Source organism: Pseudophryne corroboree, chromosome 8 (genome assembly GCF_028390025.1).
Source record: "Pseudophryne corroboree isolate aPseCor3 chromosome 8, aPseCor3.hap2, whole genome shotgun sequence".
Taxonomy (NCBI): Eukaryota; Metazoa; Chordata; class Amphibia; order Anura; family Myobatrachidae; genus Pseudophryne; species Pseudophryne corroboree.
The window spans coordinates 393485955-393503444 of NC_086451.1; the positions used below are offsets into that span (position 1 = coordinate 393485955).

The following is a 17490-nucleotide window of genomic DNA, read 5'->3' on the forward strand; positions in this document are numbered from 1 at the left end:
CCGCTCCGCTCGTCTCTCTCCCTCCTCACGCATCAGCGGTTGGGCGCACACTGTCTCTCTCCCGCCTCCTAGCTTCTCTAGGCGCCAGTCCTGACTACCTCTCTCCCGCTCTCTGGGCCGCCAATCCCCGTGAGCCGGCAGGTTCTTCCCTCCCGGGTCCTAGGTTCCTGCAGGTAGTTGTCAAGACCCGCTTTTGTTGCCTAGCAACCGAGCAACCCATTAAACCCTGCGGGTCAGCAGCTGCAGTTGTAGTTAGAAGGGGTCAGAGGGCCAGGTGCTAGGCATCACACATGCGCAATGTTCGCAATGCGTCTGCGCCAAGTGAATTTGCAAAAAAGTTTGGTATTTTACTCACAGCTTAACTAAGAAATTTCTTCGTTCTGGTGATCGGAGTGTGATTGACAGGAAGTGGGTGTTTCTGGGCGGAAACTGGCCGTTTTATGGGTGTGTGCGAAAAAACGCTACCGTTTCTGGGAAAAACGTGGGAGTGGCTAGAGAAACGGGGGAGTGTCTGGGCGAACGCTGGGTGTGTTTGTGACGTCAATCCAGGAACGAAACTGACTGAACTGATCTCAGTGGCAGAGTAAGTCTCGAGCTACTCAGAAACTGCAAAGAAATTTCTTTTCGCAATTCTGCGAATCTTTCGTTCGCAATTCTGCAAAGGTAAGATACACTCCCAGTAGGCGGCGGCTTAGCGTGTGCAAAGCTGCTAAAAGCAGCTAGCGAGCGAACAACTCGGAATGAGGGCCATTGAGCAGTGATACTGAGCAGTGAGCACTGATGAGGATAGAACTTACACTGAGCAAGATGCAGCCCTGGACTAATGTACTGTACCAATGGACTAATGTAATGTAATGAGCACCACACAATGAAGCACAAGACAATGAGCGGTAATACTGAGCGGTGAGCACTGATGAGGATACTAGAACTGACACTGAGCAAGATGCAGCCCTGGACTAATATACTGTAGTATACTGAGCACCACACATGAGCACCACACAATGCAGCAAAAGACAATGAGCGGTAATACTGAGTGGTGAGCACTGATGAGGATACTAGAACTGACACTGAGCAAGATGCAGCCCTGGACTAATGTACTGTTTATACTGAGCACCACAAAATGCAGCACAAGACAATGAGCAGTGATACTGAGCGGTGAGTACTGATGAGGATACTAGAACTGACACTGAGCAAGATGCAGCCCTGGACTAATGTACTGTTTATACTGAGCACCACACAATGCAACACAAGACAATGAGCAGTGATACTGAGCGGTGAGTACTGATGAGGATACTAGAACTGACACTGATCAAGATGCAGCCCTGGACTAATACATACATAGTATCTGAGGTTGAAAAAAGACAATTGTCCATCGAGTTCAACCTATTTGTGGTGTCCTATGCATGATGATTTGACTAAAATTTCTGACTGATGCTGCTGTCAGCCATTGCATTTTATCCCTATTTATAGTAACTATAATGCATGACTATGCACCATACCCCTGGATATCCTTATCCATTAGGTAGTTATCTAACCCATTCTTAAAGGTGTTGACCAATTCCGCCATTACAACTCCCTCGGGCAGGGAATTCCAAACATGTATTGTCCTTACCGTGAAAAAGCCTTTACGCCGTATTGTGCAGAATCTCCTCTCCTCTAACCTGAGCGAGTGTCCACGAGTCCTCTCTGTTGATCTAACCAAAAACAGGTCCCGTCCAAGCTCTGTGTATTGTCCCCTTATATATTTGTAGATGTTGATCATATCCCCTCTTAGTCTCCGCTTTTCCAATGTAAACATGCCTAGTCTTTCAAGCCTTTCCTTGTATTCCATCGTCTCCATGCCCTTAATTAGTTTGGTCGCCCTCCTCTGTACCTTTTCAAGCTCCAGGATATCCTTTTTGTAGTATGGTGCCCAGAATTGTACACAGTATTCAAGGTGTGGCCTCACTAGTGATTTATATAACGGGAGTATAATACTCTCGTCCCTAGCATCAATACCCCGTTTTATGCATGCTAATATCTTATTAGCCTTCTTTGCTGCAGTCCTACTTTGGGTACTACTGCTTAGCTTGCTATCTATGAGGACACCTAAGTCCTTTTCCAGTACAGAATCCCCTAATTTTACCCCATTTAGTAGGTAGGTGTAATTTTTGTTCTTGTTACCACAGTGCATTACCTTACACTTGTCTGTGTTGAAGCGCATTCTCCATTTGGCTGCCCATGCTTCTAATTTAACTAAGTCGTTCTGAAGAGACTCAACATCCTCCTCTGTATTTATAGCCTTACACAATTTGGTATCATCTGCAAAAATTGACACCATGCTCTCTAGACCTTCTGTTAGGTCGTTAATGAAAATATTGAACAATAGCGGTCCTAATACTGAGCCTTGCGGCACTCCACTTAGCACTTCAGTCCAAGTTGAAAAAGATCCATTAACCACAACGCGCTGCTTCCTATTATCTAACCAGTTTTTGACCCAAGTGCATATTGTGCTTCCTAGCCCTGATTCTTGTAGCGTGTAGATAAGTCTCATGTGCTTTGGCAAAGTCTAAAAAGATTACATCCACGTCTTTACCCTGATCTAGGTTTGCGCTTACTGTTTCATAAAAGCCAAGTAAGTTGGTTTGACAGGATCTGTCCTTCATAAACCCATGTTGATTCCTTTTAATGACCTTATTGGTTTCAAGGAACTTCTGAATACTATCTCTTAGAATACCTTCCAATACTTTCCCCACTATAGATGTAAGACTAACTGGTCTATAATTACCTGGTTCAGCTTTACTTCCCTTTTTGAATATAGGCACTACTTCCGCTACACGCCAGTCTTTGGGAACCATACCTGATATAACTGAATCCTCAAAGATCAAAGCTAGCGGTTTTGCCAGTTCAGAGTGAATCTCCATTAGAACCCTTGGATGAATACCATCGGGCCCTCGTGATTTATTAATCTTTAAATGTTTTAATCGGTCACAGACTACTTCCTCGCTTAAATAAGTACCTATCAGTGTGATATTCTCATTATTGAGATTGTGTGTCAGTCCCTGAATTGGGTCCTCTCTAGTGAATACTGTTGAAAAAAACTCATTTAGTGTGTCCGCTATGTCATTATCATTTTTGCTTAAGACTCCCAACTTGTCTTTTAAAGGGCCTATACTCTCCTTTTTTAATTTCTTGCTATTAATGTATTTAAAGAATTTTTTGGGATTCGCTTTGCTTTCCTTTGCTACTAGTTTTTCAGTTTCTACTTTAGCCGCTATTATTTCCTTTTTGCAATTTTTGTTACATTCCTTATAGTGCTGAAATGACTCTGCTTCCCCGTCAGATTTGTATTTTTTAAATGCTCGCCTTTTCTTGCCCATAAGTTCCTTAATCTTTTTGTTAAGCCACATCGGTTCATGATTTTTATTCCCTTTTTTGCTACTCATAGGAATATATTTGAGTGTATTTTTAGCTAGCAGGAATTTTAGTACCTCCCATTTCTCCGTAGTATTTTTTCCTAAGAACAAACCTTCCCATTCAATATCCCTGAAAAATACCCTCATCTTTTCAAAATTTGCTTTGCTGAAGTTTAAAGTCCTAGTTGAGCCAGTATAGGGCTGTTTGTAGAAACTGATATTGAATGTGACCATATTGTGGTCGCTGTTTCCTATGGGTTCCCCTACTATAATACTCGATACCAAATCCTGATTGTTTGTTAATACCAGGTCTAAGATTGCATTGTACCTAGTTAGTTCCTCAATTAGTTGGACTAAGTAGTTATCATTTAGTGTGTTTAAAAACATATTGCCCCTAGCAGTATCACATGAATCGTTTTTCCAGTTTATCTCTGCATAGTTAAAATCTCCCATCACTACTATGTCTCCTACTCCTGCTGCTCTTTCAATTTGCTTTAGTAACAATTCATCATCAGATGCGTTGATACCAGGCGGCCTATAGATACACCCAATACTAACTTTTTTATTCCTTTTTCCCTGCATGCAATTTCTACCCATAATGTCTCAACAGTGTCTACAGTCCCCTCCTGAATATCTTCCCATATATTAGGTTTTAAAAACGGCTTTACGTACAGACACACCCTTTTTATTTAGTCTGTCTCTCCTAAACAGTGTATAGCCCTCTAGATTGACTGTCCAATCATGAGATTCATCCCACCAAGTTTCAGTAATGCCTATAATATCATACTGTTTGCTTGCTGCAAGTATTTCTAGTTCACCCTTTTGTACTGTAGTATACTGAGCACCACACAATGCAACACAAGACAATGAGCAGTGATACTGAGCGGTGAGCACTGATGAGGATACTAGAACTGACATTGAGCAAATGCAGCCCTGGACTAATGTACTGTAGTATACTGAGCACCACACAATGCAGCACAAGACAATGAGCAGTGATACTGAGTGGTGAGCACTGATGAGGATACTAGAACTGACACTGAGCAAATGCAGCCCTGGACTAATGTACTGTAGAATACTGAGCACCACACAACGCAGCACAAGACACTGAGCAGTGATACTGAGCGGTGAGCACTGATGAGGATACTAGAACTGACACTGAGCAAATGCAGCCCTGGACTAATGTACTGCAGTATACTGAGCACCACACAATGCAGCACAAGACAATGAGCAGTGATACTGAGTGGTGAGCACTGATGAGGATACTAAAACCAGGGCCGAAACTAGGGGGGGGGCTAGGGGGGCAGGCGACCTGGGCGCCAGATTGGAGGGGGCGCCGAGACCCCCTAACACCCGCCGCGGCACTTACTTTTAAACCCCCTTCTCCCGAGTGCCCAGCTCGGGGGGCGGGGTTTCGCGGAATGACGCGATTGCGTCGTGACGTCACGGCGCAAGCGCGTCATTCCACGAAACCCCGCCGGAGGAGGGAGAAGGGGGAGTCCGGAGCCGCGCAGACGAGGAGGGAGAGGCGGCTGAAGAGCGGCGAGAACCGCTTCAAATGTAAGTCAGCCCCTCTCCCTTCCTCTCTCTCTCTCTCCCTCCACCACCTGCCGCAATGTGTAAAATGGGGACCTGTGCCTGCCGCTATGTGTAAAATGGGGACCTGTGCCTGCCGCTATGTGTAAAATGGGGACCTGTGCCTGCCGCTATGTGTAAAATGGGGACACTTGCCAGCGTACTGTGTAAAATGGGGACCTGTGCCTGCCGCAATGTGTAAAATGGGGACACTTGCCAGCGTACTGTGTAAAATGGGGACCTGTGCCTGCCGCAATGTGTAAAATGGGGACACTTGCCAGCGTACTGTGTAAAATGGGGACCTGTGCCTGCCGCAATGTGTAAAATGGGGACACTTGCCAGCGTACTGTGTAAAATGGGGACCTGTGCCTGCCGCAATGTGTAAAATGGGTACCTGCGCCTGCCGCAATGTGTAAAATAGGGACACTTGCCAGCGTACTGTGTAAAATGGGGACCTGTGCCTGCCGCAATGTGTAAAATGGGGACACTTTTTCCTGCCGCAATGTGTAAAATGGGGACACCTGTCTGCCGCAATGTGTAAAATGGGGAATGGGGACACTTGCCTGTCGTACTGTGTAAAATGGGGACACTTTTTCATGGATATGAAATTTATGTTAGAAAAGGCAGTTTCTCAGGTAAAAAAGTTCTGAAAGAGAGATATATATATATATATATATATAATATTTTTATTCATTTATTTTTTATTTTATTTATTTTATTTTATTATTTTTATTTATTTATTGTAAAATATTTTTTTTATTTTTTTGCGGGGGGGGGGGGGGGGGGGGGGTCAAATGACTACCTTGCCCCGGGTGACAAAAATCCTAGTTTCGGCCCTGCTAGAACTGACACTGAGCTCGATGCAGCCCTGGACTAATGTACTGTAGTATACTGAGCACCACACAATGAAGCACAAGACAATGAGCAGTGATACTGAGCCGTGAGCACTGATGAGGATACTAGAACTTACACTGAGCAAGATGCAGCCCTGGACTAATGTACTGTTTATACTGAGCATCACATAATGCAGCACAAGACAATGAGCAGTGATACTGAGTGGTGAGCACTGAGGAGGATAATAGAACTGGCACTGAGCAAGATGCAGCCCTGGACTAATGTACTGTTTATGCTGAGCATCACATAATGCAGCACAAGACAATGAGCAGTGATACTGAGTGGTGAGCACTGATGAGGATACTAGAACTGACACTGAGCAAATGCAGCCCTGGACTAATGCACTGTAGTATACTGAGCACCACACAACGCAGCACAAGACACTGAGCAGTGATACTGAGCGGTGAGCACTGATGAGGATACTAGAACTGACACTGAGCAAATGCAGCCCTGGACTAATGTACTGCAGTATACTGAGCACCACACAATGCAGCACAAGACAATGAGCAGTGATACTGAGTGGTGAGCACTGATGAGGATACTAGAACTGACACTGAGCTAGATGCAGCCCTGGACTAATGTACTGTAGTATACTGAGCACCACACAATGCAGCACAAGACACTGAGCAGTGATACTGAGCGGTGAGCACTGATGAGGATACTAGAACTGACACTGAGCAAATGCAGCCCTGGACTAATGTACTGCAGTATACTGAGCACCACACAATGCAGCACAAGACAATGAGCAGTGATACTGAGTGGTGAGCACTGATGAGGATACTAGAACTGACACTGAGCTAGATGCAGCCCTGGACTAATGCACTGTAGTATACTGAGCACCACACAATGAAGCACAAGACAATGAGCAGTGATACTGAGCAGTGAGCACTGATGAGGATACTAGAACTTACACTGAGCAAGATGCAGCCCTGGACTAATGTACTGTTTATACTGAGCATCACATAATGCAGCACAAGACAATGAGCAGTGATACTGAGCGGTGAGCACTGATGAGGATACTAGAACTGACACTGAGCAAGATGCAGACCTGGACTAATGTACTGTAGTATACTGAGCACCACACAATGAAGCACAAGACAATGAGCAGTGATACTGAGCAGTGAGCACTGATGAGGGTACTAGAACTGACACTGAGCAAGATGCAGACCTGGACTAATGTACTGTAGTATACTGAGCACCACACAATGCAACACAAGACAATGAGCAGTGATACTGATCGGTTAGCACTGATGAGGATACTAGAACTGACACTGAGCAAATGCAGCCCTGGACTAAAGTACTGTAGTATACTGAGCACGACACAATGCAGCGCAAGACAATGAGCAGTGATACTGAGCGGTGAGCAGTGCACTGATGAGGATACTAGAACTGGCACTGAGCAAATGCAGCCCTGGACTAATGTACTGTAGTATACTGAGCACCACACAATGCAGCACAAGACAATGAGCAGTGATACTGAGCGGTGAGCACTGATGAGGATACTAGGACTGACACTGAGCAAGATGCAACCCTGGACTAATTTACTGTAGTATACTGAGCACGACACAATGCAGCGCAAGACAATGAGCAGTGATACTGAGCGGTGAGCACTGATGAGGATACTAGAACTGGCACTGAGCAAATGCAGCCCTGGACTAATGTACTGTAGTATACTGAGCACCACACAATGCAGCACAAGACAATGAGCAGTGATACTGAGCGGTGAGCAGTGCACTGATGAGGATACTAGAACTGACACTGAGCATTAGAGACACACTACTATTAGTATTACTGAACAGCAATAAGTAAGCAGTAAGCACTGATACTGAGCACTGATTTTGAGATTTCCACTGAGAGAACGTAGCCACGTCCTCTTCGCTCTCTCTACAATGCACAAGTGAAAATGGGTGCGATGCGCGGCTCTTTATATGGAATCCGAAGCATGCGAGAATCTGACAGCGGGATGATGACGTTTTGCCTCGTTCGGGTTTACCGAGTTAGGTGGGAAGAACCGAGGCTGCCTCGGACCCGTGTAAACCACGTGGAGTTCGGGGTGGGGGGTGGGGGGCGGCGGTTCTCAGAGATCCGAACCCGCTCATCTCTAATCTATACTAGTTAAATATACATGCAGACATGGATACAGGGTTGATTGATAGCAGCATCCATCCTCTGAAAACTCCACCCATAACAATAGGTTGCCTCAAGACCACTATACCCCCTACTAATACACAGTGAAAACCAACTATAGTCTGGCCTAGAAATCACAAATTAAAGATAAAGTTGTCAATACCTAACATAATTCAAAAAGTATGTAAAGGATGTAAAGTTGCAGCAGTGAGAGATTGTTGCAGGGGTGATAAAGTTGTCAATACCTAACATAATTCAAAAAGCATGTAAAGTATGTAAAGTTGCAGCAGTGAGAGATTGTTGCAGGAGTGATAAGGTTGTAAATACCTAACATAATTCAAAAAGGATGTAAAGTTGTAGCAGTGAGAGATTGTTGCAGGAGTGATAAAGTTGTCAATACCTAACATAATTCAAAAAGCATGTAAAGTATGTAAAGTTGCAGCAGTGAGAGATTGTTGCAGGAGTGATAAGGTTGTAAATACCTAACATAATTCAAAAAGGATGTAAAGTTGCAGCAGTGAGAGATTGTTGCAGGGGTGATAAAGTTGTCAATACCTAACATAATTCAAAAAGCATGTAAAGTATGTAAAGTTGCAGCAGTGAGAGATTGTTGCAGGAGTGATAAAGTTGTTAATACTTAGCAACAGAGATGCTTGCAGCCAAGAGCCTTGCAGCCTTAATCTATGAAACATACAGTATGTTGAAGATTGAGCCAGGACAATCCATCCCTGATTTTGAAAAACTTGGCATTGTAGGCAGTTTCCAGCTGAAGAAACAAATCACAGTCAGCCAGCACATTAATGTGTAACCAAAAGCTGACAACAATTTAAACCACTCAGAGGTACAGCAACTGTAGACTGAAACCTTGTTTCACAGACAGTGTTTTAAAGTAAGTGATTTCATATGTTCTTCAAGATTGTCCTTTACCACCATATGGTTAGATTAATCATTATTGAAATCAATTAATTTGTAATGATTCTTAACCATTTGCAGCAATGGAGCACTGCTGAGTGTCTTGATAGAATGTCTGGAGTGTTGTGGCATGGTGCTGTGGAGTCTTTTATTGATTAGCTGCTAACGGGTGGTGCACATATATTATTTACTAATTATCAACAGATGTAATATTTAGAGTTTATGAAATGGTGGAGTAGTGAGATGGGTACAGTTATTTTATAGTTAAAAAGGATTGGGTGAGAGACTGGAACACAGACTAAAAACAAATTATGTTTTGACTTTGATGCATTTCTTAGTGAATACTTATTTTAAGTGTTTTCTGTATGATCAATATTAGGTGTATGTTATGTACATTGTGTTTCCTAAGTGTTTTGTGTACTTAAATATAATTTGGTTTAATAGTGTGTATGTTCATTTCATAGAGTTTCGTGATCATCATATTCATTGTACAAATGTAAAAGCATTTTTCTTAGATATAATATTATATTTGATCAATATGCTTTGATACATTTAATTCATAAATAATTTGTTCATATTTCCAATATTATTATTATCCTTTATTATTATCCTTTATTTATATGGCACAACAAAGGTTCTGCAGCGCCTGTAAAAGTACATAAACAAATAAGTAAAACAGGAAAACAGCAACTAACAGTACAAGACAATGTAGGACAGGTACATGTTATATAAACATTGCTGTATCAGGGGGCATGACATTGAAATAAGCAGCAAGGTGGCTGCTGAGGGCTAGGTATAGATGAAATTAAGAAGAAAGAGAATCATCTTTCAGAATTGTTCACTCATTCCCTTCCATACAATAGTGGCGTGTGTGTATTTGTATTGTATTTTACTTTATATATTATTAAAAATATCAACACCCATATGGAGTCTATTTATTTTATTGTGTTAGTATTACACATGGTGTGTCTTAGGTTTACAGAAAGCGAAATACAGTAAAAACTTTTGTTATTTATAGAATAACGTGAAAGATTAAATGAAAATAGTGTGAAAATAAATGAATATGGGGCAGATGTATTAACCTGGAGAAGGCATAAGGAAGTGATAAACCAGTGATAAATGCGAGGTGATAAATGCACCAGCCATTCAGCTCCAATATGTAAATGAACAGTTAGGAGCTGATTGGCTGGTGCGTTTATCACCTTGCATTTATCACTGGTTTATCACTTCTTTATGCCATATCCAGGCTTAACCTTCCTAGGGTGTTGCAATGGAGCATACACCTAAGGTGTCATTTGATATGGGTCAAAGAAGACCCGAACATCCTCTGCCCCATGATATTTTAAAACCAAGGTTGTGTGTTGTCTATTATTGTGAACTATTTCAATCTTATTATTATTTATTACAATATTGTATTCTCCACATATGACTGTTGTGTATTGTTCTCAGATACAATGAGGAGTATCATAAAATTGTCTTCCCATAAGTGTGTATACTGTTGTTACCACTGGCGTATCTATAATGGGTGCAGTGTGTGCGGTGCACACGGGCCCCTGGGATCAAAGGGGGCCCACACCGCACACACTGCACCCATTTCTTCTAAATACATACCTTTCTGGTAACTTCATATCATCAAACTATAAATAAAAATATTTTCACACCCCCTCTACGCACACAATTAGCAGCCTTACACATAACAGCCACAGTAGTGTTCCTTACACACAATGTCTCCAGTATAGTGTCAGATACACATAATGTGCAGTGCCAGCTACACATGACATGCCCCGCAGCAGTGCCAGCTACACATGACATGCCCCGCAGCAGTGCCAGCTAACCATGACATGCCCCGCGGCAGCCAGCTACACATGACATGCCCCGCAGCAGTGCCAGATACACACGACATGCCCCGCAGCAGTGCCAACTACACACATTATGCCCCCCAGAAGTGCCATCTACACATGATAGTGTTCACTTTTTAGGGCAGGGTGCTGATCACAGGGAGGGCACATTTTTAAGTAAGGATGGCAAAATGATGTACATACTATAATGCTTGTTGTTCCCATACTTATATGCTCAAGCATGGACAGTAGTGATGAGCGGGTTCGGTTTCTCGGAAACCGAACCCCCCCGAACTTCACGCTTTTTACACGGGTCCGAGGCAGACTCGGATCTTCCCGCCTTGCTCGGCTAACCCGAGCGCGCCCGAACGTCATCATCCCGCTGTCGGATTCTCGCGAGGCTCGTATTCTATTGCGAGACTCAGATTCTATATAAGGAGCCGCGCGTCGCCGCCATTTTCACACGTGCATTGAGATTGATAGGGAGAGGACGTGGCTGGCGTCCTCTCCATTTAGAGTAGACTAGAGAGTAGTAGAGAGTAGAGACACTTGATTTACTAATTTTGGGGAGCATATTAGGACGGAGTACTACTTGCTGATAGTGTGACCAGTGACCACCAGTTTAATTAATCCGTTCTCTGCCTGAAAAAAAACGATACACAGTGTGACACAGTCACATACCATATCTGTGCTCAGCCTCAGTGTGCCCTCAGTGTGCTGCATCATCTATGTAATACTGTATATCTGACTGTGCTGAGTGCTCACTGCTCACACAGCTTAATTGTGGGGGAGACTGGGGAGCAGTTATAGCAGGAGTACATATTTTAACAGTGCACACTTTTGCTGCCAGAGTGCCACTGCCAGTGCCAGTGTGACTGACCAAGGCCACTGACCACCAGTATATTGTGATTGTCTGCCTGAAAAAGTTAAACACTCGTCGTGTGGTGTTTTTATTCTATAAACGCATTCTGCTGACAGTGTCCAGCAGGTCCGTCATTATATAATATATACCTGTCCGGCTGCAGTAGTGATATATATATATTTTATATCTCATTATCATCCAGTCTATATTAGCAGCAGACGCAGTACGGTAGTCCACGGCTGTAGCTACCTCTGTGTCGGCAGTCGCTAGTCCATCCATAATTGTATACCACCTACCTGTGGTGTTATTTTTTTTTTTTCTATCTTCTTGATACTACTAGTAGCTTACTTTAGGAGTCTGCAGTGCTGAGCTGACAGTGTCCAGCAGGTCCGTCATTATATAATATATACCTGTCCTGCTGCAGTAGTGATATATATATATATTTTTTATATCATTATCATCCAGTCTATGGCCCTCATTCCGAGTCGTTCGCTCGGTAATTTTCATCGCATCGCAGTGAAATTCCGCTTAGTACGCATGCGCAATATTCGCACTGCGACTGCGCCAAGTAATTTAACAATGAAGATAGTATTTTTACTCACGGCTTTTTCTTCGCTCCGGCGATCGTAGTGTGATTGACAGGAAATGGGTGTTACTGGGAGGAAACACGGCGTTTTATGGGCGTGTGGATAAAAACGCTACCGTTTCCGGAAAAAACGCAGGAGTGGCCGGAGAAACGGGGGAGTGTCTGAGCGAACGCTGGGTGTGTTTGTGACGTCAAACCAGGAACGACAAGCACTGAACTGATCGCAGATGCCGAGTAAGTCTGAAGCTACTCTGAAACTGCTAAGTAGTTTGTAATCGCAATATTGCGAATACATCGGTCGCAATTTTAAGAAGCTAAGATTCACTCCCAGTAGGCGGCGGCTTAGCGTGTGTAACTCTGCTAAAATCGCCTTGCGAGCGAACAACTCGGAATGAGGGCCTAGATTAGCAGCAGACGCAGTACGGTAGTCCACGGCTGTAGCTACCTCTGTGTCGGCAGTCGCTCGTCCATCCAAATTGTATACCACCTACATGTGGTGTTTTTTTTTTTCTATCTTCTTGATACTAGTAGCTTACTTTAGGAGTCTGCAGTGCTGAGCTGACAGTGTCCAGCAGGTCCGTCATTATATAATATATACCTGTCCGGCTGCAGTAGTGATATATATATATTTTATATCTCATTATCATCCAGTCTATATTAGCAGCAGATGCAGTACGGTAGTCCACGGCTGTAGCTACCTCTGTGTCGGCAGTCGCTCGTCCATCCATAATTGTATACCTCCTACCTGTGGTGTTTTTTTTTTTCTATCTTCTTGATACTACTAGTAGCTTACTTTAGGAGTCTACAGTGCTGAGCTGACAGTGTCCAGCAGGTCCGTCATTATATAATATATACCTGTCCGGCTGCAGTAGTGATATATATATATATATTTTTTTTCATTATCATCCAGTCTATATTAGCAGCAGACGCAGTACGGTAGTCCACGGCTGTAGCTACCTCTGTGTCGGCAGTCGCTAGTCCATCCATAATTGTATGCCACCTACCTGTGGTATTTTTTTTTTCTATCTTCTTGATACTACTAGTAGCTTACTTTAGGAGTCTGCAGTGCTGAGCTGACAGTGTCCAGCAGGTCCGTCATTATATAATATATACCTGTCCGGCTGCAGTAGTGATATATATATATATTTTTTATATCATTATCATCCAGTCTATATTAGCAGCAGACGCAATACGGTAGTCCACGGCTGTAGCTACCTCTGTGTCGGCAGTCGCTCGTCAATCCATAAGTATACTAGTATCCATCCATCTCCATTGTTTACCTGAGGTGCCTTTTAGTTGTGCCTATTAAAATATGGAGAACAAAAATGTTGAGGTTCCAAAAATAGGGAAAGATCAAGATCGACTTCCACCTCGTGCTGAAGCTGCTGCCACTAGTCATGGCCGAGATGATGAAACGTCTGCCAAGGCCGATGCCCAATGTCATAGTACAGAGCATGTAAAATCCAAAACACCAAATATCAGTAAAAAAAAGGACTCAAAAATCTAAAATAAAATTGTCGGAGGAGAAGCGTAAACTTGCCAATATGCCATTTACCACACGGAGTGGCAAGGAATGGCTGAGGCCCTGGCCTATGTTCATGGCTAGTGGTTCAGCTTCACATGAGGATGGAAGCACTCAGCCTCTCGCTAGAAAAATGAAAAGACTCAAGCTGGCAAAAGCACAGCAAAGAACTGTGCGTTCTTCGAAATCACAAATCCACAAGGAGAGTCCAATTGTGTCGTTTGCGATGCCTAACCTTCCCAACACTGGACGTGAGGAGCATGCGCCTTCCACCATTTGCACGCCCCCTGCAAGTGCTGGAAGGAGCACCCGCAGTCCAGTTCCTGATAGTCAGATTGAAGATGTCACTGTTGAAGTACACCAGGATGAGGAGGATATGGGTGTTGCTGGCGCTGGGGAGGAAATTGACCAGGAGGATTCTGATGGTGAGGTGGTTTGTTTAAGTCAGGCACCCGGGGAGACACCTGTTGTCCGTGGGAGGAATAGGGCCATTGACATGCCTGGTGAAAATACCAAAAAAATCAGCTCTTCGGTGTGGAAGTATTTCAACAGAAATGCGGACAACATTTGTCAAGCCGTGTGTTGCCTTTGTCAAGCTGTAATAAGTAGGGGTAAGGACGTTAACCACCTCGGAACATCCTCCCTTATACGTCACCTGCAGCGCATTCATCATAAGTCAGTGACAAGTTCAAAAACTTTGGGCGACAGCGGAAGCAGTCCACTGACCAGTAAATCCCTTCCTCTTGTAACCAAGCTCACGCAAACCACCCCACCAACTCCCTCAGTGTCAATTTCCTCCTTCGCCAGGAATGCCAATAGTCCTGCAGGCCATGTCACTGGCAATTCTGACGAGTCCTCTCCTGCCTGGGATTCCTCCGATGCATCCTTGCGTGTAACGCCTTCTGCTGCTGGCGCTGCTGTTGTTGCTGCTGGGAGTCGATGGTCATCCCAGAGGGGAAGTCGTACTCGTAAGACCACTTTTACTACTTCCACCAAGCAATTGACTGTCCAACAGTCCTTTGCGAGGAAGATGAAATATCACAGCAGTCATCCTGCTGCAAAGCGGATAACTGAGGCCTTGGCATCCTGGGTGGTGAGAAACGTGGTTCCGGTATCCATCATTACTGCAGAGGCAACTAGAGACTTGTTGGAGGTACTGTGTCCCCGGTACCAAATACCATCTAGGTTCCATTTCTCTAGGCAGGCGATACCGAAAATGTACACAGACCTCAGAAAAAGACTCACCAGTGTCCTAAAAAATGCAGTTGTACCCAATGTCCACTTAACCACGGACATGTGGACAAGTGGAGCAGGGAAGGCTCAGGACTATATGACTGTGACAGCCCACTGGGTAGATGTATGGACTCCCGCCGCAAGAACAGCAGCGGCGGCACCAGTAGCAGCATCTCGCAAACGCCAACTCTTTCCTAGGCAGGCTACGCTTTGTATCACCGCTTTCCAGAATACGCACACAGCTAAAAACCTCTTACGGCAACTGAGGAAGATCATCGCAGAATGGCTTACCCCAATTGGACTCTCCTGTGGATTTGTGGCATCGGACAACGCCAGCAATATTGTGTGTGCATTAAATATGGGCAAATTCCAGCACGTCCCATGTTTTGCACATACCTTGAATTTGGTGGTGCAGAATTATTTAAAAAACGAGAGGGGCGTGCAAGAGATGCTGTCGGTGGCCAGAAGAATTGCGGGACACTTTCGGCGTACAGGCACCACGTACAGAAGACTGGAGCACCACCAAAAACGCCTGAACCTGCCTTGCCATCATCTGAAGCAAGAAGTGGTAACGAGGTGGAATTCAACCCTCTATATGCTTCAGAGGTTGGAGGAGCAGCAAAAGGCCATTCAAGCCTATACAACTGAGCACGATATAGGAGGTGGAATGCACCTGTCTCAAGCGCAGTGGAGAATGATTTCAACGTTGTGCAAGGTTCTGCAACCTTTTGAACTTGCCACACGTGAAGTCAGTTCAGACACTGCCAACTGAGTCAGGTCATTCCCCTCATCAGGCTTTTGCAGAAGAAGCTGGAGACATTGAAGGAGGAGCTAACACAGAGCGATTCCGCTAGGCATGTGGGACTTGTGGATGGAGCCCTTAATTCGCTTAACAAGGATTCACGGGTGGTCAATCTGTTGAAATCAGAGCACTACATTTTGGCCACCGTGCTCGATCCTAGATTTAAAACCTACCTTGGATCTCTCTTTCCGGCAGACACAAGTCTGCTGGGGTTCAAAGAACTGCTGGTGACAAAATTGTCAAGTCAAGCGGAACGCGACCTGTCAACATCTCCTCCTTCACATTCTCCCGCAACTGGGGGTGCGAGGAAAAGGCTCAGAATTCCGAGCCCACCCGCTGGCGGTGATGCAGGGCAGTCTGGAGCGACTGCTGATGCTGACATCTGGTCCGGACTGAAGGACCTGACAACGATTACGGACATGTCGTCTACTGTCACTGCATATGATTCTCGTCCCATTGAAAGAATGGTGGAGGATTATATGAGTGACCGCATCCAAGTAGGCACGTCAGACAGTCCGTACTTATACTGGCAGGAAAAAGAGGCAATTTGGAGGCCCTTGCACAAACTGGCTTTATTCTACCTAAGTTGCCCTCCCACAAGTGTGTACTCCGAAAGAGTGTTTAGTGCCGCCGCTCACCTTGTCAGCAATCGGCGTACGAGGTTACATCCAGAAAATGTGGAGAAGATGATGTTCATTAAAATGAATTATAATCAATTCCTCCGTGGAGACATTGACCAGCAGCAATTGCCTCCACAAAGTACACAGGGAGCTGAGATGGTGGATTCCAGTGGGGACGAATTGATAATCTGTGAGGAGGGGGATGTACACGGTGATATATCGGAGGATGATGATGAGGTGGATATCTTGCCTCTGTAGAGCCAGTTTGTGCAAGGAGAGATTAATTGCTTCTTTTTTGGTGGGGGTCCAAACCAACTCATCATTTCAGTCACAGTCGTGTGGCAGACCCTGTCACTGAAATGATGGGTTGGTTAAAGTGTGCATGTCCTGTTTATACAACATAAGGGTGGGTGGGAGGGCCCAAGGACAATTCCATCTTGCACCTCTTTTTTCTTTCATTTTTCTTTGCGTCATGTGCTGTTTGGGGGGTGTTTTTTGGAAGGGCCATCCTGCGTGACACTGCAGTGCCACTCCTAGATGGGCCAGGTGTTTGTGTCGGCCACTAGGGTCGCTTAGCTTACTCACACAGCTACCTCATTGCGCCTCTTTTTTTCTTTGCGTCATGTGCTGTTTGGGGAGTGTTTTTAGGAAGGGCCATCCTGCGTGACACTGCAGTGCCACTCCTAGATGGGCCAGGTGTTTGTGTCGGCCACTAGGGTCGCTTAGCTTACTCACACAGCTACCTCATTGCGCCTCTTTTTTTCTTTGCATCATGTGCTGTTTGGGGAGTGTTTTTTGGAAGGGCCATCCTGCGTGACACTGCAGTGCCACTCCTAGATGGGCCAGGTGTTTGTGTCGGCCACTAGGGTCGCTTAGCTTACTCACACAGCTACCTCATTGCGCCTCTTTTTTTCTTTGCGTCATGTGCTGTTTGGGGAGTGTTTTTTGGAAGGGCCATCCTGCGTGACACTGCAGTGCCACTCCTAGATGGGCCAGGTGTTTGTGTCGGCCACTAGGGTCGCTTAGCTTACTCACACAGCTACCTCATTGCGCCTCTTTTTTTCTTTGCGTCATGTGCTGTTTGGGGAGTGTTTTTTGGAAGGGCCATCCTGCGTGACACTGCAGTG

The 17490-nt window shown here is 44.7% G+C and overlaps 1 protein-coding gene across 1 annotated transcript in view; it reads left to right on the forward strand.

Annotated features, from left to right (window-relative positions):
- The first annotated feature begins 8796 nt into the window (after positions 1 to 8796).
- The window catches only part of LOC134949253 (cytochrome P450 2F2-like), a 178445-nt gene continuing 169751 nt past the window's right edge, over positions 8797 to 17490 (forward strand). The window contains exon 1 of the mRNA XM_063937733.1: positions 8797 to 8877. The gene's annotated coding sequence lies outside the window, so the exon portion shown is untranslated. The remainder of the gene's footprint in view (positions 8878 to 17490) is intronic.